The 9,808-nt window shown below is 51.7% G+C and overlaps 1 protein-coding gene across 7 annotated transcripts in view; it reads right to left on the reverse strand.

Moving 5' to 3' along the window:
- PDPR (pyruvate dehydrogenase phosphatase regulatory subunit) overlaps window positions 1–7,002 on the reverse strand; it is a 45,210-nt gene extending 38,208 nt beyond the window's left edge. For all 7 annotated transcript variants that reach the window (XR_013411176.1, XM_077984626.1, XM_028841610.2 and 4 more), the window contains exon 1: window positions 6,870–7,002. The gene's annotated coding sequence lies outside the window, so the exon portion shown is untranslated. The remainder of the gene's footprint in view (window positions 1–6,869) is intronic.
- Between the last annotated feature and the right edge of the window lie 2,806 nt (window positions 7,003–9,808).

Genomic DNA, 9,808 nt, shown 5'->3' on the forward strand with positions numbered 1-9,808 from the left:
GACTGTGTCCAGGCTGATATACCATCCAACTGGAGACAAATTGTCTTGGCCAGCTTGTGAATGCCACCATGCCTCTCACCCCAGTCCCTATTAAGCACCATCTCAAGACAGAAGCTTCTCTACCCAGCTAGTCTTTCCATAATCTCATCTCCATGTGACCACTGTACTTCCCATGACCCAAGCTCTCTTCACTTTCCTTCCCTTCAAGCCCCTCTACTGCACCGTCTAGAATACCTTCCCCGAAGGCAAGCACCTACCCCTTTGCTGACATTCTCTCTACCCTGTCCCAATGGCAACACAGCTCTCCTGGGGAACTGCCGCTGCCTAATGGCCAGCCCCATCCCACTGACCTCAATGTCAACCTCCTGGCTTCTGACCCGTGACCACTTGGTTATACTTGAAAACTGTCCTGCTCCTTGGTGGCTTAGGCTAGCACATGTTAAGCCACAGGCAGACCTCTGTCTGTATTCAGGTTCAGAGCCCAGCTGCTCTTCTCTCAACTTTCAACTTCACCTCCTTTCTTCCCTCATTCTAAGCAGATAACCTGTCTCACCTCATTCCCTGAAACCCTTCCTATAGACTCACTTGCATCTGCAACCATCTCTTCCTTCTTTTACCCACCGGAAAGTTAATCTCCCCCAAGTGCCCTGGATCCCACTTCCTCCTCTCTTCTCTCGACCCTAGCTCCATCAACTGCTCTGTCTCTTTCATCTACCTGCAACATTTCCCTCCCTTTTTGCTCCTTTTCCTCAGCATTTTTTTTTTTTTTTTGAGACAGAGTCTCGCTGTCGCCCAGTTGGGAGTGCAGTGGTGTGATCTCGCCTCACTGCAACCTCCATGTTCCAGGTTCAAGCAATTCTCCTGCCTTAGCCTCCTGAGCGGCTGGGACTACAGGCGCATGCCACCACGCCCAGCTAATTTTTGTATTTTTAGTAGAGACGGGGTTTCACCATGTTGATCAGGCTGGTCTTGAACTCATGACCTCAGGTGATCCACCCACCTCCACCTCCCAAAGTGCTGGGATTACAAGCGTGAGCCACCACGCCCAGCCTTAATGACTTTCTGATGCCCTCAGGAAAAAGGCAAAACTCTTTTCATATCAAGTGCAAGATCCTTCACAGTCTGGTTCTTATCTGTGGTCTCACTTCTCCTCTCCCCACACTTTGACCAAGCCAGACTGAACAACCTGTAATTCCCCAAACATATCAGGTGAGGCGTGAATGTTCTATTCAGCTCCAGGTTCTGTGCATGCTGACCCCTCCTGGCATGGTTCCTGCCACCCCTTCCACAAATACAAGTAATCTCCTCAGGTCACAGCCTCTTTAACATCTTTTTTTTTTTTTTTTTTGAGATGGAGTCTCGCTCTGTCACCCAGGCTGGAGTGCAGAGGTGTGATCTCAGCTCACTGCAAGCTCCGCCTCCTGGGTTCAAGTAATTCTCCTGCCTCAGCTTCCCAAGTAGCTGGGACTATAGGTGCCCACCACCATGCCCGGCTATTTTTTTCTATTTTTTAGTAGAGGCGGGGTTTCACCGTGTTAGCCAGGATGGTCTTGCTCTCCTGACCTTGTGATCTGCCCGCCTCGGCCTCCCAAAGTGCTGGGATTACAGGCATCAGCCACCATGTCCAGACCCCTCTTTGACATCTTATCTGATACTCACCCCCTCCTTCTCCAAAACTTGGTTAGATGGCTCTTCTATGTTCTCCTATAGCACATTGCACTTCTCCCAGCACAGAACTTACCACACTGCACAATGGTCTGTTTGCCAATCAGAGAAGCAACACGCCAGCACAGCAGGGAATCCAGGCTTTGGGGGCAGACAGGTCTGGGTTTGAAAATATCCCCACCTCTCACTAGCTGTATGACTTTCAGCAAGTTACCAGATCTCTATGCTTTGAGCTCCTCATCTGTAATATGGGCTAGTAACACCTACCTCACGTGGTTACTGCAAAGACTAAATCAGACAAGGCAGGAAGAACATGGTACAAGCACCTAAGAAGCACTCAGTAAATAGTGGTTATTTTTTATTATTTTTTGAGACGAGGTCTGTCACCCACGCTGGAGTACAGCGGCATGATCATGGCTCACTGCAGTCTCAACCACCCAGACTCAAGCAATCCTCCCACCTCAGCCTCCAGAATAGCTGGGACCACAGGTGTGCACCATCACGCTCAGCAGCTAATTTTAAAATTATGAATATTTGTAGAAGAGAGGTCTTACTATGTTGCACAGGATGGCCTTGAGCTCCTGACCTCAAGTGATCTGCCCGCCTTGGTCTCCCAAAGCGGGATTTACAGGTTGGAATTACAGGCTGAGCCACCACACCCGGCCTATTATTTCCTTATTATAATGGAACTAAGAGCAGAAACCTTATAAATTGCTCAATTTTCCTAGCATTCAGCATAGGTATCTAGGAAATACATGTTGATGCATGAATGAGAACAGAGAACAAAGAAGATGGGGGAAAAATCAAGGGTAGGTCCCTAGATTTGAGGAGATATCTAAATACCCGAGAAAATTATTTTTATTTTTATTTATTGTGAGACAGAGTCTCAACTCTGTCACCCAGGCTGAAGTACAGTGGTGTGATCTTGGCTCACTGCAACCTCTGCCTCCCAGGTTCAAGTGTTTCTCCTGCCTCAGGTTCCTGAGTAACTGGGATTACAGGTGCATGCCACTGTGCCCAACTAATTTTTTGTATTTTTAGTAGAGATGGAGTTTCGCCATGTTGGCCAGGCTGGTCTCGAACTCCTGACCTCAGGTGATCCACCCACCTTGGCCACCCAAAGTGCTGGGATTACAGGTGTGAGCCACTATGACTGGCCAAGAATTATTATTATTATTATTATTATTATTTTTTGAGACGGAGTCTCGCTCTGTCGCCCAGGCTGGAGTGCAGTGGCGCGATCTCGGCTCACTGCAAGCTCCGCCTCCCGGGTTCACGCCATTCTCCTGCCTCAGCCTCCCGAGTAGCTGGGACTACAGGCGCCCACAACCGCGCCTGGCTAATTTTTTGTATTTTTAGTAGAGACGGGGTTTCACCATGGTCTCGATCTCCTGACCTTGTGATCCGCCCGCCTCGGCCTCCCAAAGTGCTGGGATTACAGGCGTGAGCCACCGCGCCCGGCCTAAGAATTATTTTTAAAGCTAATATTTTTATAAGTAGTTACAATGCACCAGATACTGCCTATGTATATAACTAACTTAATCCTCACAACCTTATGAGGTAGATATTAGCATTTCTACTCTACACTTGTACAGGTAAGTGAAAGTGACTCACCCAAGGTCCTACCAAATTGTTGAGCAGCAGAACCCTGTCAATTTGGCACTAGTGGCCTGCTATTTAATCATGACTCCACGCTACCTTTCAAATGAAAGCACATGGTAAGGAAAGGACAGCTGTGAGGACTGAACTATTAGGCACATCCCCCTAACAGGAAAAAGGGAACTGCAAAGGTGGCAGAACAAACACAGTTAACAGATGAGTTTTAAGGTGGAATTTAAAAAAACTTCAGGCTGGGCACGGTGTCTCACACCTGTAATCCCAGCACTTTGGGAGGCCGAGGCGGGTGAATCATTTGAGGTTGGAAGTTGGAGACCAGCCTGGCAAACATGGTGAAACCCCGTCTCTACCAAAAAAACAAAAAAATAGCTGGGTGTGGTGGCGGGTGCCTGTGGTCCCAGGTACTCATGGTGCGGCCACCATTGCATCTTGGGCCAAACTATCCAGTTCCCTTTTGTTGGATTCAATACTGTCTCACCACATAAGCCAATCTCGTGTTTTATTAATTTTTAAAATATTTTTGTTTTGTGGAGATAGGCTCACTATGTTGCCCAGGCTGGTCCTGAACTCCTGAGGTAGGAGGATCGCCTGAGCCTGGGAGACAGAGGTTGCAGTGAGCCGAGATTATGCTACTGCACTCATGCCTGGGTGACAGAGTGAGACTCTGTCTTAAAACAAAAAAAGGGCCGGGCGCGGTGGCTCAAGCCTGTAATCCCAGCACTTTGGGAGGCCGAGGCGGGTGGATCACGAGGTCAGGAGATCGAGACTATCCTGGCTAACATGGTGAAACTCCGTCTCTACTAAAAAAAAATACAAAAAACTAGCTGGGCGTGGTGGCGGGCGCCTGTAGTCCCAGCTACTTGGGAGGCTGAGGCGGGAGAATGGCGGGAACCCGGGAGGCGGAGCTTGCAGTGAGCCCAGATCACGCCACTGCACTCCAGCCTGGGAGACACAGCGAGACTCCATCTCAAAAAAAAAAAAACAAAAAAAAACAAAAAAAAACAAAAAAACAAAAAAACAAAAAAAGGCCAGGCGCAGTGGCTCACGCCTGTAATCCCACCACTTTGGGAGGCCAAGGCAGGTGGATCACTTGAGGTCAGGAGTTCGAGACCAGCCTGATCAGCATGGTGAACCCCATCTCTAACTAAAAACACAAAAATTAGCTGAGTGTCGTGGCTTGCACCTGTAGTCCCAGCTACTCAGGAGGCTGAGACAGGAGCATTGCTTCAACCAGGGATGTGGAGGCTGCAGTGGGCACAGTCGCACCACTGCACTCCAGCCTGGGCAACACAGTGAGACTTCTTCTCAATAAAAGCCCAGGGAGCTTGGTGCCAAAAAAGGGATTTCTGACCTTGTGTTCATTATGACCTTCAAAAGAGTGAAGTGGTGAGGGCATGAGGGCAGAGGAAAAGGGCTTAAGACAAGGAAGAAAAGGAAGGCACCAGAGTCTAGCACTTTTGCTGTCAAACCTAAGCCTATAGGGTTGGCGAAAAACCAAAGCAAAGCTTGATAGCAAAGGAGGTAAAGCCACGGGAGAAGAAACTGAAGACGTCGGCCGGGCGCGGTGGCTCAAGCCTGTAATCCCAGCACTTTGGGAGGCCGAGACGGGCGGATCACGAGGTCAGGAGATCGAGACCATTCTAGCTAACCCGGTGAAACCCCGTCTCTACTAAAAAATACAAAAAACTAGCCGGGCGAGGTGGCGGGCGCCTGTAGTCCCAGCTACTCGGGAGGCTGAGGCAGGAGAATGGCGTAAACCCGGGAGGCGGAGCTTGCAGTGAGCTGAGATCCGGCCACTGCACTCCAGCTTGGGCGACAGAGCGAGACTCCGTCTCAAAAAAAAAAAAAAAAAAAAAAAGAGAAACTGAAGACGTCAAAGACAGAAATGAAGCACATCATCTGGTTTAAAACAAATCATAGGCCGGGCGCGGTGGCTCAAGCCTGTAATCTCAGCACTTTGGGAGGCCGAGACGGGCGGATCACGAGGTCAGGAGATCGAGACCATCCTGGCTAACACGGTGAAACACCGTCTCTACTAAAAAATACAAAAAACTAGTGGAGCGAGGTGGCGGGCGCCTGTAGTCCCAGCTACTCGGGAGGCTGAGGCAGGAGAATCGCGTAAACCCGGGAGGCGGAACTTGCAGTGAGCCGAGATCCCGCCACTGCACTCCAGACCGGGCTACAGAGCGAGACTCTGTCTCAAAAAAAAAAAAAAAAAAAAAAAAGAAAAAAAAATCATATATTTTTTAAGGTTCTGGAAAATGACCGTATAATATTCTCTGCTAAAAAGAATAACTTCTGCTAAACAACCGTAAGACTGCGGCTGGCTCTACTGAGATCTGCTTATTCCAACAAGACCAAGGTGCTAGTTCTAACTTCGAGGTGTCCCTCTGTATGGCTTCGGCGTTGCACACAGTGGACCGCCGGTCACAAGGAAGACTGGATGAGCATGGGTGGGTTCACACAACATTTTCCACACTTGCCTCAGCAAAAGAACCACCTGGGACACTTGTTTAAAAACGACAGATTCCCAGGGTCCACCTCTGCAGAGTCTGATCCTGCCACTCCAGGGAGCTATATTTTTCAACAAGTACACCAGGTGATCACGCGAGTTTAAGAAATGAACACAAGTTGGCCGGGCGCGGTGGCTCATGTTTGTAATCCCAGCACTTTGGGAGGCTGAGGCGGGCGAATCACGAGGTCAGGAGTTCGAGACCAGCCTGGCCAACATAGTGAAACCCCGTCTCTACTAAAAATACAAACATTAGCCGGACGAGGTGGCGCGCACCTGTAATTCCAGCTACTTGGGAGGCTGAGGCAGGAGAATTGCTTGAATCCAGGAGGCGGAGGTTGCAGTGAGCCGAGATCGCGCCACTGCACTCCAGCCTGGGCGAAAGAGACTCCGTCTCAGAAAAAAATAAAAAAGAAATTAACACAAGTCCCTGTCACTGGAAAAGCATACCCGTCGGGTTGGCTCCTCCTCCACCACCAGCCCCCAACCCCGTACATCATGTTTATATGCATGCGAGACACTGGCTTGGAGATTCTTGTTTCAAATCCGAGGTATCACACATCGGCCCCCAAAGGTCAAACATTAAGAAGGAAGCTCACTGCCCTGGTCCAGGCTTTTCTAGGTGACTTCTTCCTCAGGACTCTGCAGCAGTCTTACTAATTATAAAGCACAAGCGGACCGCACGTCTCAACGCGGGAAAACAGTTCCACCTGCAGGGATGCGACCGGGCTAGGCGAGCTGGAGTAGGCTCTGCGCCGCAGGGGTGTGCAAGCCCGAGAGGGGGGAGCCCGAGGTCACCCCGCCCGCCCTGGCATCGGGGCTGAGGTGCAGGCGCCTGGAGGAGCGGTGCGCAGGCCCAGAGGTAGCCGAGGACACGAGCGGACAACATTCCGGGGACCAAGTACTGGCGCCTGGACGCGCCTTCGCGAGGCCAGGCGGAAACGACTGGAAGCGGGGGCTTGCGGAGACCACCCCCGGGCGAAACCAAAGGAGAAAGAGGGGAACCCAGGGGTCCCGGGGCGCTCAGGCCCGCGCGGAAGGGGAGGCCAGAGTGGCCCCGCAGCTATCTCCTTACCTCACGGGCCCCCACGGGCTCCGCGCTCACCTACAACCCGGAGGGAGCAATGCGGCTGTCACAACGGCTGCCGGGGGTCGCCGCGGGCCGGAAAGCGGGGTTCGGGGATGGAAAGGGGGCGGGGCGAAGAGAGCAAAAAGTTCCGGGGAAGCCGAGACCGCGACCTTCCGCGCTTTACGGCCCCTGGGCAAGGGTACGGCTGGCGCGTGACCTCAGCCGCGCACGAGCACGCCGTGACGCCCTCGCGGAGCCCCGCCCCTGCCACGTGAGCTTGTTTGGGTCTCTGGAGGCACAGCCCCCAGGGCCTCTTTGCCAGCCTCAGAGGCGAGCTATGGAAACTTTGACTCCTAGGGCCGTTTTGGAACCCGGGCCTTGGACCGGCGGGGTTTCTGCACGTGGAACCGGAACTTCTGAGATGATCGCAGATCCTGTGGAGGGTGGGGAGCGCGGGAGTTCTTTCTTCCCTCGAGGCCTGTGCCAGGGCTTACTCCAAATCCAGTGGGTCCCCAGTCCTAAGCCACAAGCAGCCTCGGAGAAAAACGCTTCTCACCCCCGTGGGAGCGCGGCTCTTGGAAGTGGCTCCGGGCTTTCTTGGGCGAGGCTCTCACAGAGCAGATCGGAAATCCATTCTGCTGTCCCGCCCCACTTCGGAGGACGGACTAACGGACCTGAGTTCCCGGCCCTATCTTACTCCTCGCAGCTTCTCAGCTTGGCTCAGCTCAGAGAGCTGTCAGCCCTGACTTAGAGAACAATCTTTTTTTTTTTTGAGAAAGAGTCTCAGTCTGTCGCCCAGGCTGGAGTGCAGTGGTGCGATCTTGGCTCACTGCAACCTCCACCTCCCGGGTTCAACTGATTCTCCTGCCTCAGCCTCCTGAGTAGCTGGGATGCACCACCACGCCCGGCTAATTTTTGTATGTTTAGTAGAGACTGGGTTTCACCATATTGGTCAGGCTGGTCTCGAACTCCTAACCTTGTGATCTGCCCGCCTCGGCTTCTCAAAGTGTTGGGATTACAGGCGTGACCCACCGCACCCGGCCTGAGAACAATCTCTTATTGATTTTCCTGCTTCTCATGTCCTCCTGTCCTCCCTCTGCAGTTGTCTTTGTAAAATATGGGAGGTCACTTTACTCACTGCCTTGAAACCTTTGAGGGACTCCCCTTTGTCATGAGACAAAGCTCCAAGTCCTTAGCCTGGCCAGCCAGGGTCTCCAGGGTGTGCCAGGCTGCACTGCCCCAGGGCTCCGGCCCATGCTGCGTGTGATGCGGGGCCTGCAGCTGGGTGCATGCTCCCCGTCCACAGCTGGATTTCACCTCGAATCCTGCTCTCCAGTCACACTGAGAGGTTTCCCACTCCCATCTTTTGCTTACTAAAATGCCTCCTGGCAGCCGTCCCCTGTGCTTGTGGAAAGTCACAAGGATTGAGGATCACATGAACCCCCACTCCCCCAATTGGTCCTGACAGAGCCCTCCTGTCTTTCAAAAGCCCAGCCCAAGACCACCAACATACTGCAGCGGAGCCTTTCTTTCCAAGAGAATGGCCCCTTCTGGGGTCCCCACACGCCTGTTTCTGATATGTCTTTATTTGGTTCTCTGCCCTGCTGGTTCTATAAATCCCTCTGAGGACTCGAAACTCCAACACCTCACATTGTGCCTGGTGTTTAACAGATGATTAAATGAATGGGGAAAAGTGGAGAGCAAAATCTTTAAAATGTGCTTTAAAATTTAAAGATTTTGGGCCAGGCACTGTGGCTCACACCTGTAATCCCAACCCTTTGGGAGGCCGAGGCCGGTGGATCACCTGAGGTCAGGAGTTCGAGACCAGCCTGGCCTACATGACAAAACCCCTTCTCTACTAAAAATGCAAAAGTTAGCCAGGTGTGGTGGTACATGCCTGCAGGCCCAGCTACTGGGGACGTTAAAGCAGGAGAACCGCTTAAGCCCAGGAGGCAGAGATTGCAGTGAGCCAAGATCGCGCCACTGCACTCCAGCCTGGGCGACAGAGTTAGACTCCGTCTCAAAAAAAAAAAAAAAGGAAGAATTTTTAATGTTTTGAAATGTTTAGGCCAGGTGTGGTGGCTCACACCTGTAAACCCAGCACATTGGGATGCCAAGGTGGGTAGATCATCTGAGGTCAGAAGTTCAAGACCAGCCTGGCCAATATGGTGAAACCCCGTCTCTACTAAAAATACAAAAATCAGTCCGGCATGGTGACGTGTGCCTGTAATCTCAGCTGCTCAGGAGGCTGAGGCCGGAGAATCGCTTGAACCTGGGAGGCGGAGGTTGCAGTGAGCCAAGATCGCGCTACTGCACTCCAGCCTGGGCAACAGAGTGAGACTCCATCCCAAAAATAAACATAAAAATAAAAAATTTAAATGATTGTTTGCCAACTTTACAATAGGACGATGTAGTTGCTCACCTATCAGATACGATTCCTTTACTGCCTTGGTCCACATTCCCGGGCCAGTAGGTGGCGCTGTAGCGCATGATTTGAGCGTCCTGGGTTCACACAGGCTCTCGTGCGGAGAGACCCATTAGCAACCGAGTAAGGCTACGCAAGTCTCCCTCCCAAGGCTGATCACCTAGCGTGGCCTCAGTGGCACAGGGGGACTGAGACTGAGGCTCCTTTGGTGCAGCCTCGAGAACAGCGACGTGCCTTTTTCCTCCATTCTCTCTTCTTGGTGTATGACCTTGGGAGGTTACCTTTCCTAGGCCTATTAGGTCCTCCTGAGAAACAGAACCAATAGGAGATGTAATATGTGGGTGTAATTAGTAGATGTAATTAGTCTCTCTCTATATAGAGAGACTAATCTTAAGGAATTGACTCACATGATTGTGGAGACCGGCAAGTCTGAAATTTGCAGGGCAGGCTGGAAACTCAGGGAAGAATTGATGTTGCTGTCCGTCTTGAGTTGAAGGCAGTCTGGAAGCCAAAATCCTTC

This window comes from Macaca mulatta, chromosome 20 (genome assembly GCF_049350105.2).
Source record: "Macaca mulatta isolate MMU2019108-1 chromosome 20, T2T-MMU8v2.0, whole genome shotgun sequence".
NCBI lineage: Eukaryota > Metazoa > Chordata > Mammalia > Primates > Cercopithecidae > Macaca > Macaca mulatta.